This window comes from Lagenorhynchus albirostris, chromosome X (assembly GCF_949774975.1).
Source record: "Lagenorhynchus albirostris chromosome X, mLagAlb1.1, whole genome shotgun sequence".
NCBI lineage: Eukaryota > Metazoa > Chordata > Mammalia > Artiodactyla > Delphinidae > Lagenorhynchus > Lagenorhynchus albirostris.
Genome location: NC_083116.1, coordinates 57,401,082 through 57,417,075, shown reverse-complemented (window position 1 = coordinate 57,417,075; position 15,994 = coordinate 57,401,082). Strand labels below are relative to the sequence as shown.

At 37.2% G+C, this 15,994-nt stretch overlaps 1 protein-coding gene and 1 pseudogene across 1 annotated transcript in view; both read left to right on the top strand.

Moving 5' to 3' along the window:
• Nucleotides 1-15,994, top strand: part of DACH2 (dachshund family transcription factor 2) — a 638,219-nt gene that overhangs the window by 336,952 nt on the left and 285,273 nt on the right. The gene's annotated exons all lie outside the window — the stretch shown is intronic.
• On the top strand, nucleotides 4,573-7,015 carry LOC132513826 (ubiquitin carboxyl-terminal hydrolase 10-like; annotated as a pseudogene).

Here is a 15,994-nt window from a genome sequence, read left to right as displayed (position 1 = left end):
TTTCCCTTGTGATCTTGTGTTTCAACCATTGGTAACTTAGGAACATGTTTTTTAGTTACCTCATATTTGTGAATTCCCCAAACATCTTCATTTTATTTATTTATTTAATTTATTTATTTAAAAATTTCCTTTTCTTTCTTCCTTCCTTCCTTCCTTCCTTCCTTCCTTCCTTCCTTCCTTCCTTCCTTCCTTCCTTTCTTTCTTTCTTTCTTTCTTTCTTTCTTTCTTTCTTTCTTTCTTTCTTTCTTTCTTTCTTTCTTTCTTTCTTTCTGGCTGTGTTGGGTTTTCGTTGCTGGGCACGGGCTTTCTCTAGCTGCAGCAAGTGGGGGCTACTCTACGTTGCAGTGCAGGGGCTTCTTACTGTGGTGGCTTCTCTTGTTGTGGAGCATGGGCTCTAGGTGCGTGGGCTTCAGTAGTTGTAGCACACGGGCCCAGTAGTTGTGACACATGGGCTTTGTTGCTCCGTGGCATGTGGGATCTTCCCAGACCAGGGCTCGAACCCATGTCCCCTGCATTGGCAGGCAGGTTCTTAACCACTGCACCACCAGGGAAGTCCCCTTCATTTTATTTATTTAATTTAATTCTACTGTGTTCAGAAAATAAAACTTGCATGTTTTCAATTCTTTTAAATTTACTGATGTTTGTTTTACTGCTTAGCATATGGTCTATCCTGTAGAATGTTCTATGTACTTCAGGAGAATGTTTTCTGCTGGTTTTGGGTGTAGTATTCTATAGATGTCATTTAGGTCTACTTGCTTTGTAGTATTGTTCAAATCTTGTATTTCCTTGTTGACCTACTACCTAGTTGTTCTATCTGTTATTGTAAGTGGATTACTGAAGTCTCCAACTATGATCTGAATTATCTATTTTTACATTTATTATTTCAGGCTTTGCACTATGTATTTTGGAGCTCTGTTTGTAGGTGCACATATATCTATAATCATTACATCTTTGTGATTTATTGACCATTATTATTATAAAATGTCCCTCTCTATTACTAGTAACATTTTTAAAATGTCTATTTTATTCCTCCTCAGAGGGCACAGCCTTTAGCATAAATACAGTCACTATGGGATGACAAGGTTTTATCATGGTTCTCTTTGACTGTCACTTTCTCTGATATCTCTGTCAAGCTGTTTGCCTCTGTTGATATCTCATTCAGCCCTTAGCCCTGAGTCATAACCAGCTCATTTTTCTCTTATTTTTGACAACGCATTGGGGGTATAAATACTACATATAGTCTGACCCAATTATATTCTGGCTACTTTGCAGGGGTTGATTTTATAAGCTATTCTTTGAGGTTTGTTCTGACCCCAGGAGGGATCTTCTTACTTGTTTCTTTCCCTGGTTTTCTCTTGTCAGCTAGCTGGCCTGTGGTTTAACTGGTTGTTCTCATGGAGTTATTAGCCTCCTCTTTATTGCTTACATCTAAAATATCCATTATATTCAACAACACCATGAAGTTTGAACTTTCCAAAACTCTACCAAATAAAGTCAGTTCCCTTGGGAAGAGCTTCTTAGTTTTCTGTTATTATGGCCCACCTCTGTCTCTCCAGTTAACAATTGTGCACCATTTCTCTGGATTTGGGTACAGGGAGGAGCTTACTTCTCTCAGAATGACACCCCTGCTTCACATGGCAGTAACTTCTGCTCTTCTTTGCTTGCCTTTCCCAAGATAGAACCTTCGTCTTTTGAATGAGCTAGGACAAAAGTGATCTGGGCTGCACTGTTTCTGTTCTGCTGCACCTTGTTAGAGCTTCTGCCTTGTAAATTGTGGCTAGGTGGAGGAAGAGAGACCTAGAACACTCAGAATGTAATAGAGCTTTTGTAACATGGAACTGAGGAGGTTGAAAAATGTCTTTCCATCCTCAGAGATATCATAGCCCTTAACTGGGATCTGGGGGAAGAGACGACCCTGGGTTTTTGGTCACACCTGCTCATAGTGCAGCTCCTGTCCTGCTGAATTGAAGCAGAGGGGAGGGAGAGAGGGTTTCCTGACTCAAGTGTCACTGACTTTTGCTGTTCTTATTGGGATTTTATATATTTTAGGGGGGATAAATGTTTCTCCTTTTGCTGTATTTAATTGGGGCTATTTCTAACAGACTTAAAATTTTTGGTTTCAAATAATTCTTATCAATTATGTTTTTCCCCTGGAAGCAGTTCTGCAGAGCTCCTAACATCACTGTTCTAGAATTCATCTCTTATTGATTATTTCTTCCATGTAAGCTCAGTCTTTCCTTGTTCTTATGTATCTAATAACTTTAGAATTTATTCTATATATTTTGAATATTATGTTAGATTTTAGGACTTATTTAAAGCCTATGCAGAATGTTTCCTGTGCAGAATGTTGATATTTTGTTTTATCAAGGAAACGACCTTTTTATGTTCAGGTCACAACTTCTCATCCACACTGTGTGTGTTGTGCTTTCAATGTAATTGTTGTTAAAAGTCTGTGCAGTGATTTTCAAATCTATCATTTGTGTGCATTACCTAGGGCATTCTGGTGCTTGGCAGTAGTTTCATTTAGTTTATTTCTCAAAGTCTTTGGTATACAGAATAAGATCAGATCCCCATGCACACACAGTTCAGACTTGATACCAGGATTTCATAAACTATTTTATAGGCTCAGTGTCTTGAGTACCTCCCTCTTCTTGACTTCTCCTGTGATTTCAAGTTCTTTGGGTCTCCTCTTTTCAGACCTTTGGACAGATATTTGAGACTTGGTTACTTCACCTTATTGGGTACTTCCATTCCTGTGCCTGTGTTCATTTTCTTGTGGTGGGGAGTCAGAAATAAAAAAAAAATCAATGGGCTTGGTCCCAAGTTCTTGGTACCAGATCTCCTTTGATCAGAAGGGGAACTTCCTGTACTCTTGGTTCCACACTACAGTATGAGAGCTAGGACATGAGGGATTGGAGAAAGGAAAACAAAGAAACAAAAAACAAAAGAAAAAATCAAGGATTTCCAGTATCTCTGAATGGTAGGACTTCCCTTTCCTGCTCCTTAAGCCAGAGGCAGAGGGCTTCTCCTATTTCCCTCTCTGTCTGCACCAGTGCCCATTTATATGTTTCAGGCTATGTTGAGTTCAAGCTAGAAGATACTGGAGGGGAAATTGTGCAATCCTACTACCAGATCAGTAGTACTTTGAATTCTGATGTTCTTACTCTATCCTCCTGCTAATATACTATTCAGAATTCTCAAAAAGCTACATCATGCATTCTGTCTAGGTATCACTGTGTTGTGTGAGAGAGAAAGGGTGGTATGTGTTTACCTGTTTTACCTAGAAGCACCACCAACTTTGTTACAGCATGTATTTTGACCTTTCCCTGTATGGCCAGGTACACAATTTCTGTACCACTAATCACACAGGTAAATTATGGTATATGATTTTAGTAGTCCTTGCTGTACATGTAACAAAGGCCCTGAGTTTTGATGAACTTTGATTTGGATTACCCATCAATTTACTGATTTCCCCTTACAGTCCTAAGGGAAAGAGGAAATTCATACTACTATGGAGTACAATTAAACTCACAGCCTTTCCTTCACAATTTAAGACCTTGAAATTTATTTCATTTGCTTCTAGTAATATTTGCAAACTCTTAAGTTTGTAACTCAAATGTTTATTTTAGTGAATATTTTTATTTAACTTGACACCATTATTACTGCATTAGAGTAAAGCAAAAATGTGTTATTACTGTATATCTTCTATTACAGGTCTTTAATGTAATAAAGATCTGTAATGTGACTTTAATATTGTTTCAATTTTAATGTCATAGAAAAATACTCTGAAGATGAAATAGTTCTTATTTACTTTTCACTGTAATGAATAGTATGTCAAGGGACAGCAGACATCTTTCCTTCTATTCATATAGAGGACAATATGTAGTCATCTGTGAATAGATACAGTTGGAAATTATGATTGAGGCCAATAGAAACCCAGGCATACAGACTTCCTTTCTCAATTAAAATAAAAATCCTGACTAAAAAAATTAAGAGCAGACAGTAAACTGTCCAGTTTCCGTGATTTCTGGTTGAAGATCTTCATTACAGGTTTGTTATTTTTACTGCAATATACAATGCAGATTCCTTTCATTATTGAGGATCATAATATTAAGTTCTTTCAAATGGAAAAGAGCTTATTTCCATGGGAGAGTGTGCTGCTGCTGCTGCTGTTGTTTTTGTTGTTGTTGTTTTTCAGTCTCAAGGACAGAATTATACTTTTGTCTTTTGAACAAGTATTTAATATAGAGGATGCATTGAAAAAAGGGAAATGTTAACATCTAGAGACTCGGTGCTTATTTCAAAATGAATGGGTGGAATAAAATGTACCTTAGTTCTTTTGTGTCTATAAAATTATAGAACTCTACTCCCTTGTGAACATCCTTGATTTCTACTTGTCTTCCTGTAATGATTTTCCATCCTCTTCCCCCTCTTTATTTATTCCATAAACACTTATTGCATGCAAATGTTTCTTTTGTTCTATAACAATTTAGTGAGAATATATACAAATAAAAATTTGATTTAGAAGGGAAGCAGCGTGAGGAGTCAGTCGAGCACCGAGGCTCATTGAAACAGGCCTCCATGGCCCTCCACAACCCACAGTATATTTTTGGAGATTTTAGCTCTGATGAATTCCATTAGTTCTTTGTGACTCCTTGCTCTTCCGTTGAGCATCGTCTATGTAGTGGAGCAGTTCTGCCTGGTGCACAAGCTGCTGATGAACTACCTAATGGAGAAGACTATTAGAGAATTGAATTTGGTGTTAATGAAGTAACTGAACCCACTGACACTTTGCCAAGAACTCCCAACTACATACAGTATTTCAAGCACATTGAATCCTTAGGCCCCTGAATTTATCCTTATTTGCACAGCTTTCCAAAAGATCCCTGATGACATAGATACAGAAGTGAACTGTAGCTCCACCAACTACCAGTACCCAGGCTCTGCCCTTGCTCTGGATGGCAGCACTAACGTGGAGGTGGAAGTTTTAGAAAATGATGGCATCTTGGGTGGTCTTGGACAAAGGGAGCGTAAAAAGAAAACAAAAACAAAAAAAAGTCCACCTGGGTAGAGTTACTTGAAAGATGGCAGCGAGTGTATACTTCCACAGAAGCCCTGGTCAATGGCCATGTCAATCCCAGAGTCCAGAACAGTGTAAGCGCAGAGGATGCAAAGTTGATGGGTGATGTGTCCCTGTCAGGGACACCCAGAACTTGTGGCAGCCCCCAGGATGCCACGGACTTCAGCAGTGATGCTGTGCCTAGTGGTTCTTTCCTAGAGCCTTCATCAGCAGGGCCAGGACTGCAGGGGCAGCATGAGGGCTGCCTGCCATAGGGCTGACATTGAATAATCTTGCTACCACACAGAGGCTGCCATGGACAACCTTTTGAGGACAGCTGTGGCTCAGCCTTAGGTTGGGACTGATACTACTGAGAACCTTGGAGGTGCCAATGCACAAATACTTGAATCCTTGGTTGAGGGCACAGCTGCCAACAGGGTGGAGTTGCACACTGTGCAAGCTCGGACATGGACCCTGAGAAAGCTAAGAGCACCTCCCCTCCTGCAGATGCCCGGGCCTCTGTGGTAGGCCCTGCTCCCACCAGTTGGCCTGCAAAATCGTGGGCCAGTCTTTTTCAGGATTCTAAGCCCTCTTCCTCCTACCCCCTCCCCTCCCCTCTCCCTCCTTGTCTGTGGTTTCCATGGAAACTAAGTATTTCCCTCCCGCCACTTCTACCCTGGTCTCTGAAAAGCAGGCTGAAGTCAAGGAAGGGCTGGTTCCAGTTTCAGAGGATCCTGTAGCCATAAAGATTGCAGAGTTACTGGAGAACGTAACCTTGATTCATAAACCAGTGTCATTGCAACCCCGCGGGCTGATCAATAAAGGAAATTGGGGCTACATTAATGCTACACTCCAGGCATTGGTTGCTTGCCCTCTGATGTATCACCTGATGAAGTTCATTCCTCTGCATTCAAAAGTGCAGAGGCCTTGTATATCCACACCCATGATAGATAGCTTTGTTCGGCTAATGAATAAGTTTACTAATATGCCAGTGCCTCCAAAACCCAGACAAGCTCTTGGGGATCATGAGGGATATCCGCCCTGGAGCTGCCTTTGAACCAACGTATACTTATAGACTCCTGACAGTTATCAAGTCGAGCCTTTCTGAAAAGGGTCACCAAAAAGATGCTGAGGAGTACTTAGGCTTCATTCTAAATGGATTTTATGAGGAAATGCTGAACCTAAAGAAACTTCTCTCAGCAAATAATGAAAAACTTACTATTTCCAATGGACCCAAAAGCCACTCAGTGAACAAAGACAAGCAGGAAGAACCAGGCAAATGAAATGAGGACTAATGGGAGCAAGTTGGCCCCTGAAATAAGACCTTGTTCATTCACCAGGCGGATTTTGTCCAGACCCCAATCACTGGCATTTTTGGTGAACACACCAGGTCTGTGGTTTACCAGCAGAGTTCAGAAGTGTCTGCCACCCTGCAGCCGTTCTTCACGTTGCAGCTGGATATCCAGTTGGACAAGATATGCACCATCCAGGATGCATTGGAAAGCTTGGTGACAAGAGAATCTGTCCAGGGTTATACCACCAAAAACAAACAAGAGGTTGAGATCAGTTGAAGAGTTACTCTGGAAAAACTCCCTCTTTTTCACATGTTGTACCTGAAATGGTTTCTTTACGAGAAGACTGGTGGAAGTCAGAAGCTTATAAAAAATATTGGATATCCTGTAGACTTGGAAATTAATAAAGAACTGCTTTCTCCAGGGGTTAAAAAATAAGAATTTTAAATGTCACAGAGCCTATAGGCTATTTGCAGTGGTCTACCACCACAGCAGCAGCAACACTGGTGGCCACTACAACATGGATGTCTTCCAGATTGGTCTGAACGGCTGGCTGCACATCAACGACCAGATGGTCAAGGTGATTAACCAATACCAAGTGTTGAAGCCCACTACTGAGTGCACAGCCTACTTCTTGTATTACTGCCATGTGGACCTGCTGTAGCTGTCACTGTCTGTGCCCAACACTGCTTATTGAGCACCAAGTCTCACCGACTTCCCTCCTATCTTCAGTGACTCTTTAGAGAGAAACTCTTTCTCCCTGTTGCAAAAATGGGCTAGAATGAAAGGAGACACCTTGGACTTTGTGCACAACATAGTTTATGTTAACTTCTAATTTCCAAATCAAAATCATTTGATTGAAATAGATTGTCACTTGACTTAACAAAATACACGATCTGTATATCTTCTTTGGAGAAATGTCTATTTAGGTCTTCCACCCAGTTTTGGACTGTGTTGTTTTTTTAATATAGAGCTACATGAGCTGCTTGTATATATTGGAGATTAATCCTTTGTCAGTTGCTTCATTTGCAAATATTTTTTCCCATTCTGAGGGTTGTCTTTTCATCTTGTTTATGCTTTCCTTTGCTGTGCAAAAGCTTTGAAGTTTCATTAGGTCTCATTTGTTTATTTTTGTTTTTATTTCCATTTCTCTAGGAGGTGGGTCCAAAAGGATCTTGCTGTGATTTATGTCATAGAGTGTTCTGCCTATGTTTTCCTCTAAGAGTTTCACAGTGTCTGGCCTTACATTTAGGTCTTTAATCCATTTTGAGTTCACATATGAAAGGATGCTCAACATCACTAATCATTAGAGAAATGCAAATCAAAACCACAAAGAGGTATCAGCTCACAGTGGTCAAAATCACCATCATTAAACATCTACAAACAATAAATGCTGGAGAGGGTGTGGAGAAAAGGGAACCCTCTTGCACTCTTGGTGGGAATGTAAATTGATACAGCCACTATGGAGAACAGTATGGAGGTTCCTTAAAAAACTAAAAATAGAGCTACCATATGACCCAGCAATCCAACTACTGGGCATATACTCAGGGCAATCCAACTACTGGGCATATACTGGGCATTTTCTCAGGGCATATACCCTGAGAAAACCATAATTCAAAAAGAGACATGTACCACAGTGTTCATTGCAGCACTATTTACAATAGCCAGAACATGAAAGCAATCTAAGTGTCCACTGACAGATGAGTGAATAAAGAAGATGTGGCACATATATACAATGGGATATTACTCAGCCATAAAAAGAAATGAAATTGAGTTATTTGTAATGAGGTGGATGGACCTAGCGTCTGTCATACAGAGAGAAGTAAGTCAGAAAGAGAAAGACAAATACCATATGCTAACACATATATATGGAATCTAAGAAAAAAAAATGTCATGAAGAACCTAGGGGTACGACCGGGATAAAGACACAGACCTACTAGAGAATGGACTTGATATGGGGGGGGGAGGGTAAGCTGTGACAAAGTGAGAGAGTGACATGGACATATATACACTACCAAACGTAAAATAGATAGTGGGAAGCAGCTGCATAGCACAGGGAGATCAACTTGGTGCTTTGTGACCACCTGGAGGGGTGGGATAGGGAGGGTGGGAGGGAGGGAGTCGCAAGAGGGAAGAGATATGGGAACATATGTATATGTATAACTGATTCACTTTGTTATAAAGCAGAAACTAACACACCATTGTAAAGCAATTGTACTCCAGTAAAGATGAAAAAAAAAAAGAAATTGTACGGGAAAAAAAAAACATATTTCTGAAATAATGCCGATTCTCCATCTAACTGTACAGTAGAATAGATCCTGCACCAGTAACAACACTTTTAAATTTGTTGAAATGAATTTTATCTTTCCTTAAAAAGTAAATTTTTTAATACATCACACTTTCCTCCCCCACCATTTAATTTTTTGATAAATGATAAAAATGAGCTATTATCTGAGAAGAAATAGTTTTTACTTCAAAAGATAAATAAACACAAAAATTAAGTTGCTGTTTCCTAATAGGAAAAAATTGACTAACAATTGTGTGATGAGAAGATGCTTATGTGCACATTGCAAGTGAAATATTGGAGCTAAGATGTTAGCAATATAGATGAGTGATTGTAACTTTATTGCCATTAAGAGATTTCAAATTGCATTCACGCTTCTGTGTACACATAATGAAAAATGGGCAAAATAATGAAGATTGACATTGCCCTATGTCTGCTGTTTAATTCTGCTGCCTGCTCCTCTACGATGCTACATCTCTAATTCTACACAGCTAGTGATACCTAGAGTCTAAAGTTGTCGTCCATCAATAAAAAAATCACAAAGTTGGTTAAAAAAAAGTTTATCCTCATTTTAAAAGTTTATTTTTTGCAGTTTAAAAATTGTCATTTTCCTAGTTTGGAATTGTAGTTTTCTTTATCTAGAAAAAGAAGAAAGTAATTTATGACTTGAATCATCATATTTATAAAATGGTAATTATAGATTGATAGATGAAAGTATACCTTAATGAGGGACTTCCCAGGTGGTGCAGTGGTTAAGAATCTGCCTGGCAATGCAGGGAGCAGGGGTTTGATCCCTGGTCCAGGAAGATCCCACATGCCATGGAGCACCTAAGCCCGTGTGCCACAACTACTGAGCCTGTGCTCTGAGAAGCCAACACACCGCAACAGAGTAGCCCCTGCTATCCACAACTAGAGAAAGCCTGCATGCAGCAATGAGGACCCAATGCAGCCAATATATAAAACAAATAATTTTTTAAAAAGTATACCTTAATGAGAAAATGAAAAGATAGCATTTTCAGCGTAGTTTTGAAAACCATATCAATGGATATAAATACACCACATACTTTTCATCCCTGAAATCTGAGGAAAGTATTAGATATTACAGAAAAGTTTCCTGGCTTTCTGTTGAGACAAATATTGGTTTAAGAAATATGAAAAAAACTAATAAATATATAATAAAATGTATTAAGTTGTATGAACTGTTTATGTATTTTGGATATTAAAACTTGTTGGACATATTATTTGTAAATATTTTCTCCTGTCCCATAGGTTTTTTCATTTTGTTGATGGTTCCCTTTGCTGTGTAAAAGCTTTTAATTTTAACTAGGTCTCTTTTGTTTATTTTTGCTTTTATTTCTTTTGCCTTAGGGGACAGATCCAAAAAAATAGTTCTCCAATTTATTTCAAAGACTGTTCCTCCTATGTTTTCTTCTAGGAATTTTATAGTTTCAGGTCTTACATTTAGGTCTTTAATCAATTTTGAGTTTATTTTTGTGTTTGATGTGAGTAAATGTTCTAATATCATTGTTTTACATGTAGCTGTCCAGTTTTCTCAGCACCACTTGTTGAAGTGACTGTGTTTTCTCCATTTTATTTCCTTAGCTCCTTTGTCATATATGAATTGACCATAAGTGCATGGTTTATTTCTGGGCTTCCTATCCTGTTCCATTGATCTTTGTGTGTATTTTTGTGCCAGTACCATGCTTTTTTGATTACTGTAGCTTTGTAGTATAGTCCGAAGTCAGGGAGGGTGAGACCTCCAGCTTTGTTCTTTTTCTCAAGATTATTTTGGTAAATTCATGGTCTTTTGTGGTTCCATATGAAATTTAGGATTATTTGTTCTAGTTCTGTGAAAAATATCATGGGTATTTTGGCAGGGACTTCGTTAAATCTGTAGGTTGCTTTGGGTAGTAGGGCCATTTTAAAAATATTAATTCTTCCAAAGTAATAGCATAGGATACCTTTCCATTTCTTTGTATCATCCTCGAATTCTTTCATCAGTATTTTATAGTTTTCAGAGTATAGGCCTTTCACCTATTTGGTTAAGTTTATTCATAGATATTTTATTCTTTTAGATGTGATTTTAAATGGGATTTTTTTTTTACATTCTCTCTTCCTGATAGTTCATTATTAGTGTATAGAAAAGCCACAGATTTCTGTATATTAATCTTGTATCCTGCAAGTCCACTGAATTTATTTATTAATTCTAGTGTTTTACGGTGGAGACTTCATTGTTTTCTACGTATAGTATACTGCCATCTTCAAATAATAACAGTTTTACTTCTTCACGTCCAATTTGGATGCCTTTTATTTCTTTTTCTTGTCTGATTGCTGTAGCTAGGACTTCCAATACTATGTTAAAAAGAAGTGGTGAGAATACTACTTCTCACCTTGTCTTGTTTCTGAATATGGAGGAAAGGATTTCAGCTTTTCACCATTGACAATAATGTTAGCTGTGAGTTTTCATAAATGGCCTTTATTGTGTTGAGATACGTTCCCTGTATAACCACTTTGATGAGAGTTTGTATCATGAATGGATGTTGAATTTTGTCAAATGCATTTTCTGCATCTGCTAATGTGATTTTTATCCTTCCTTTTGTTACTGTGTCACATTGATTGATTTGTGAACGTTGAAACATCCTTGAGTCCCATGAATAAATCCAACATGGATCATGTTTTGTGACCATTTTTATATGTTGTTGAATTCAGTTTGCAAATATTTTGTTGATAATTTTTGCCTCTATATTAATCAAAGATATTGGCTTGTAGTTCTCTTTTATTGTAGTGTTTTTGTTTGTTTTAGTATCAGGGTAATGGTAGCTTCATATAATGAATTTAGGAGTGTTTCATCCTCTTAAATTTTTTGGAATAATTTGAGAAAGATATTATCTCTCCTTTCTATATTTGGTAGAATTCCCCTGTGAAGCTGTCCAGTCATGACTTTTGTTTGTTAGGAGTATTTTTTTATTAAAAATTCAATTTCACTACTAGTAATTTGACTGTTCAAATTGTCTGTTTTCTCGTGATTCAGTCTTGGCATGTTGTATGTTTCTAGAATTTTTCCATTTTTTCTAAGTTGTCCAATTTGCTGGCATATAACTGTTCATAGTATTCACTTGTGATTTTTTGTATCTCTGTGGTATTGTTAATTATTTTTCCTCTTTTATTTCTTATTTTGTTAATTTGGGTTCTCTCATTTCTTCCTGGTGAACCTGGGTAAAGGTTTAATCTATTTTTATTATCTTTTCAAAAAACTGCCTTTTGGTTTCATTGCTCTTTTCTATTATTTACTCTCTATTTTATTTAACTCCTCTATGATCTTGATTATTTCTTTCCTTCTGATGACTTTGATCTTTCTTTGTCATAATTTTTCTAATTCTTTCAGGTGGTAGGTTAGGTTCTTTATCTGAGATTTTTCCTCTTTCTTGATTAAAGCCTGTATTGCTATAAATTTCCCTCTTAGAAGAGCTTTTGCTGCATCCCAGAGATTTAGGAATGTTGTGTTTCCATTTTCATTTGTCTCCTGGTATTTTCTGATTTCTTCTTTGATTTCTTCATTGACCCATTGGTTTTTAACTAGCATGTTGTTCAGTATCCATGTGTTCGTTTGTTTTTTCATTTTTCTTTATGCAGGTGTTTTCCAGTTTCATCCTTTTGTGCTCAGAAAATATGCTTGATATAATTTCTGTCCTATTAAATTCGTTGAGGCTTGTTTTATGGTCTAGCATGTGATCTATACTGGAGAATGGTCCATGTGTACTGGAAAAGAATATGTATTCTGCTGTGTTTGGATAGAATGTACTGTAGCTCTCTATTAAGTCCAACTAGTCTATAGTGTCATTTAAGGTCACTGTGGCCATATTGATCTTCTGTGTGGATGATCTGTCCACTGATGGAAGTGAGGTGTTAAAGTCCCCTAATATTATTGTACTATTGTCAGTTTATCCTTTAATGTCTCTTAGTATTTACTTTGTATATTTAGGTGCTCCTGTATTGGGTACATATGTGTTAACAATTGTGATATTCTCTTCTTGTACTAATCTCCTTATCATGGTATAATGCCCTTCTTTGTCTTTCACTATATTTCTTTGGGTTAAAGTCTATTTTGTCTGAAATGAGTATTGCTAACTCCACTTCCTAGTCATTTCCATTTGCATGAAATATCATTTTCAATCGCATCACTTTCAGTCTGTGTGTGTCTTTACTTCTGAACTGCTTCTCTTGTAGGCAGCATAGAGATTGTCCTGGTGTTTTCTTTTATCCAATCAGCCACCCTATGTCTTTTGATTGATGCATTTAGGCCACTGAAATTTAAAGTAATTATTGATAGGTATGCCTTATTGCCATTTTATTACTTGCATTAGGGTTCATTTTGTAGTTCTTCCTTGTTTAATTCTTATTTTTGTTTCTTTCCTTGTGGCTTGATGATTTTCCTTAATGGTATGCTTGAGTTCATTTATTTTTGTTTTTGTGTATCCATTGTGTGTTCCTGATTTGTGGTTGCCATGGAGTCCATATATGTTGACACATAATTATATCCACTTGTTTTAAATTGGTACTTTTTTAAGTTCAAACACATTATAAAAGATCTACATTTTTTACTCTCCCAACTCATATTTTGTGTTCTTTTTACATCTTTATTGGGGTATTGCTTTATAATGTTGTGTTACTTGCTGCTGTATAAGAGAGTGAATCAGCTATATGTATATATATATATATATATATATATATATATATATATAGAGAGAGAGAGAGAGAGAGAGAGAGAGAGAGATCCCCATATACCCTCCCTCTTGAGTCTCCCTCCCACACTCCCTATCCCACCCCTCTAGGTGGTCACAAAGCACAAAGATGATCTCCCTGAGCTATGTAGCTGCTTCCCACTAGCTATCTATTTTACATTTGGTAGTGTATATATGTCAATGCTACTCTCTCACTTCATCCCAGCATACACTTGGTCTTCCCTATGTACTCAAGTGCATTCTCTACATCTGTGTCTTTATTTCTGTCCGGTGCCTAGATTTGTCAGAAACTTTTTTTTTTGGATTCCATATATACATGTGTTAACATACGGAATTTATTTCTCTCTTTCTGACCAACTTCACTCTATATGACAGACTATAGGTACATCCACCTAACAACAAATAATTCAATTTCATTTCTTTTTATGGCTGAGTAATATTCCATTGTATATATGTGTCACATCTTCTTTATCCATTCACTTGTCTATGGACATTTAGGTTGTTTTCATGTCCTCGTTATTGTAAACAGTGCTGCAATGAACACTGTGGTACCTGTCTCTTTTTGAATTATTGTTATCTCAGGGTATATACTCAGTAGTGGAATTGCTAGGTCAAATGGTAGTTCTATTTTTAGTTTTTTAAGGAACCTCCATACTGTTCTCCATGGTGGCTGTATCAATTTACATTCCGACTAAGAGTGCAAGAGGGTTCCTTTTTCTCCACACCCTCTCCAACATTTATTGTTTGTAGATTTTTTGATGATAGCAATTCTGAATTGTGTGAGGTGATACCGCATTGTAGTTTTGATTTGCATTTCTCTAATGATTAGTGTTGTTGAGCATCCTCTCATCTGTTTGATGGCAATATGTATATCTTCTTTGGAGAAATGTCTATTTAGGTCTTCTGCCTATGTTTGGTTTGGGTTGGGTTTTTATTGATATTGAGCTGCATGAGCTGCTTGTATATTTTGGAGATTAATCCTTTGTCAGTTGCTTTATTTGCAAATATTTTTTTCCAGTTCCGAGAGCTGTATTTTCGTCTTGTTTATGGTTTCCTTTACTGTGCAAAGATTTTAGGTGTCATTACGTACCATTTATTTATTTTTGTTTTTATTTCCATTTCTCTAGGAGGGGTCAAAAAGGATCTTGCTGTGATTTATGTCACAAAGTGTTCTGGGTATGTTTTCCTCTAAGAGTTTTACAGTGTCTGGCCTTACATTTAGGCCTTTAATCCATTTTGAGTACATTTTTGTGTATGGTGCCAGGAAGTGTTCTAATTTCATTCTTTCACATGTAGCTGTCCAGTTTTCCCAGCACCACTTGTTGAAGAGGCTGTCTTTTCTCCATTGTATATTCTTGCCTCCTTTGTCAAATTTAAGGTGATCATCCATGTGTGGGTTTGTCTCTGAGCTTTCTATACTTTTCCAGTGATCTATATTTGTTTCTGTGCCAGTATCATACTGTCTTGGTTAATGTAGCTTTGTAGTATAGTCTGAAGCCAGGGAGCCTATTCCTCCAGTTCCATTTTTCTTTCTCAAGATTACTTTGGCTATTTGGGGTCTTTTGTGTTTCCATACACATTGTGAAATTTTTTGTTCTAGTTCTGTGGAAAATGTCATTTGTAGTTTGATAGGGATTGCATTGAATCTGTAGATTGCCCTGGGTAGTATAGTCATTTTCACAGTGTTGATTCTTCCAATGGAAGAACATGGTATATCTCTCCATCTGTTTGTATCACCTTTAATTTCATTGATCACTGTCTTATAGTTTTCTGCTTACAGGTCTTTTGACTCCTTAGGTAGGTTTATTCCTAGGTATTTTATTCTTTTTGTTGTAATGGTAAATAGGAGTGTTTCTTTAATTTCTCTTTCAGATTTCTTGTCGTTAGTGTATAGGAATGCAAGAGATTTCTGTTCATTAATTTTGTATCCTGCTAATTTACCAAATGCATTATTTTGCTCTAGTAGTTTTCTGGTAGCACCTTTATGATTTTCTATGTATAGTGTCATGTCATCTGCAAACAGTGAGAGTTTTACTTCTTTTCCGATTTGGATTCCTTTGGTTTCTTTTTCTTCTCTGATTGCTGTCACTAAAACTTCCAAAACTATGTTGGATAATAGTGGTGACAGTGAGTCACCTTGTCTTTTTCCTAATCTTAGAGGAAATGGTTTCAATTTTTCACCATTGAGAGCGACATTGGCTGTGGGTTTGTCATATATGATCTTTATTATGTTGAGGTAGGTTCCCTCTATGCCCACTTTCTGGATAGTTTTTAATCATAAATGTTGCTGAATTTTGTCAAAAACTTTTCTTGCCTCTATTGAGATTATCATATGGTTTTTATCCTTCAGTTTGTTAATATGTTGTATCACATAGATTTACTTGCATATATTGAAGAATCCTTGCACTCCTGGGATAAACCCAACTTGATCATGGTGTATGATCCTTTTAATGTGCTGTTGGATTCTTTTTGCTAGTAGTTTATTGAGGATTTTTGCATCTATTTCATCAGTGATATTGATCTGTAGTTTTCTTTTTCTGTGACATCTTTGTCTGGCTTTGGTATTAGGGTGATGGTGACCTTGTAGATGAGTTTGGGAGTGTTCCTCACTCTGCTA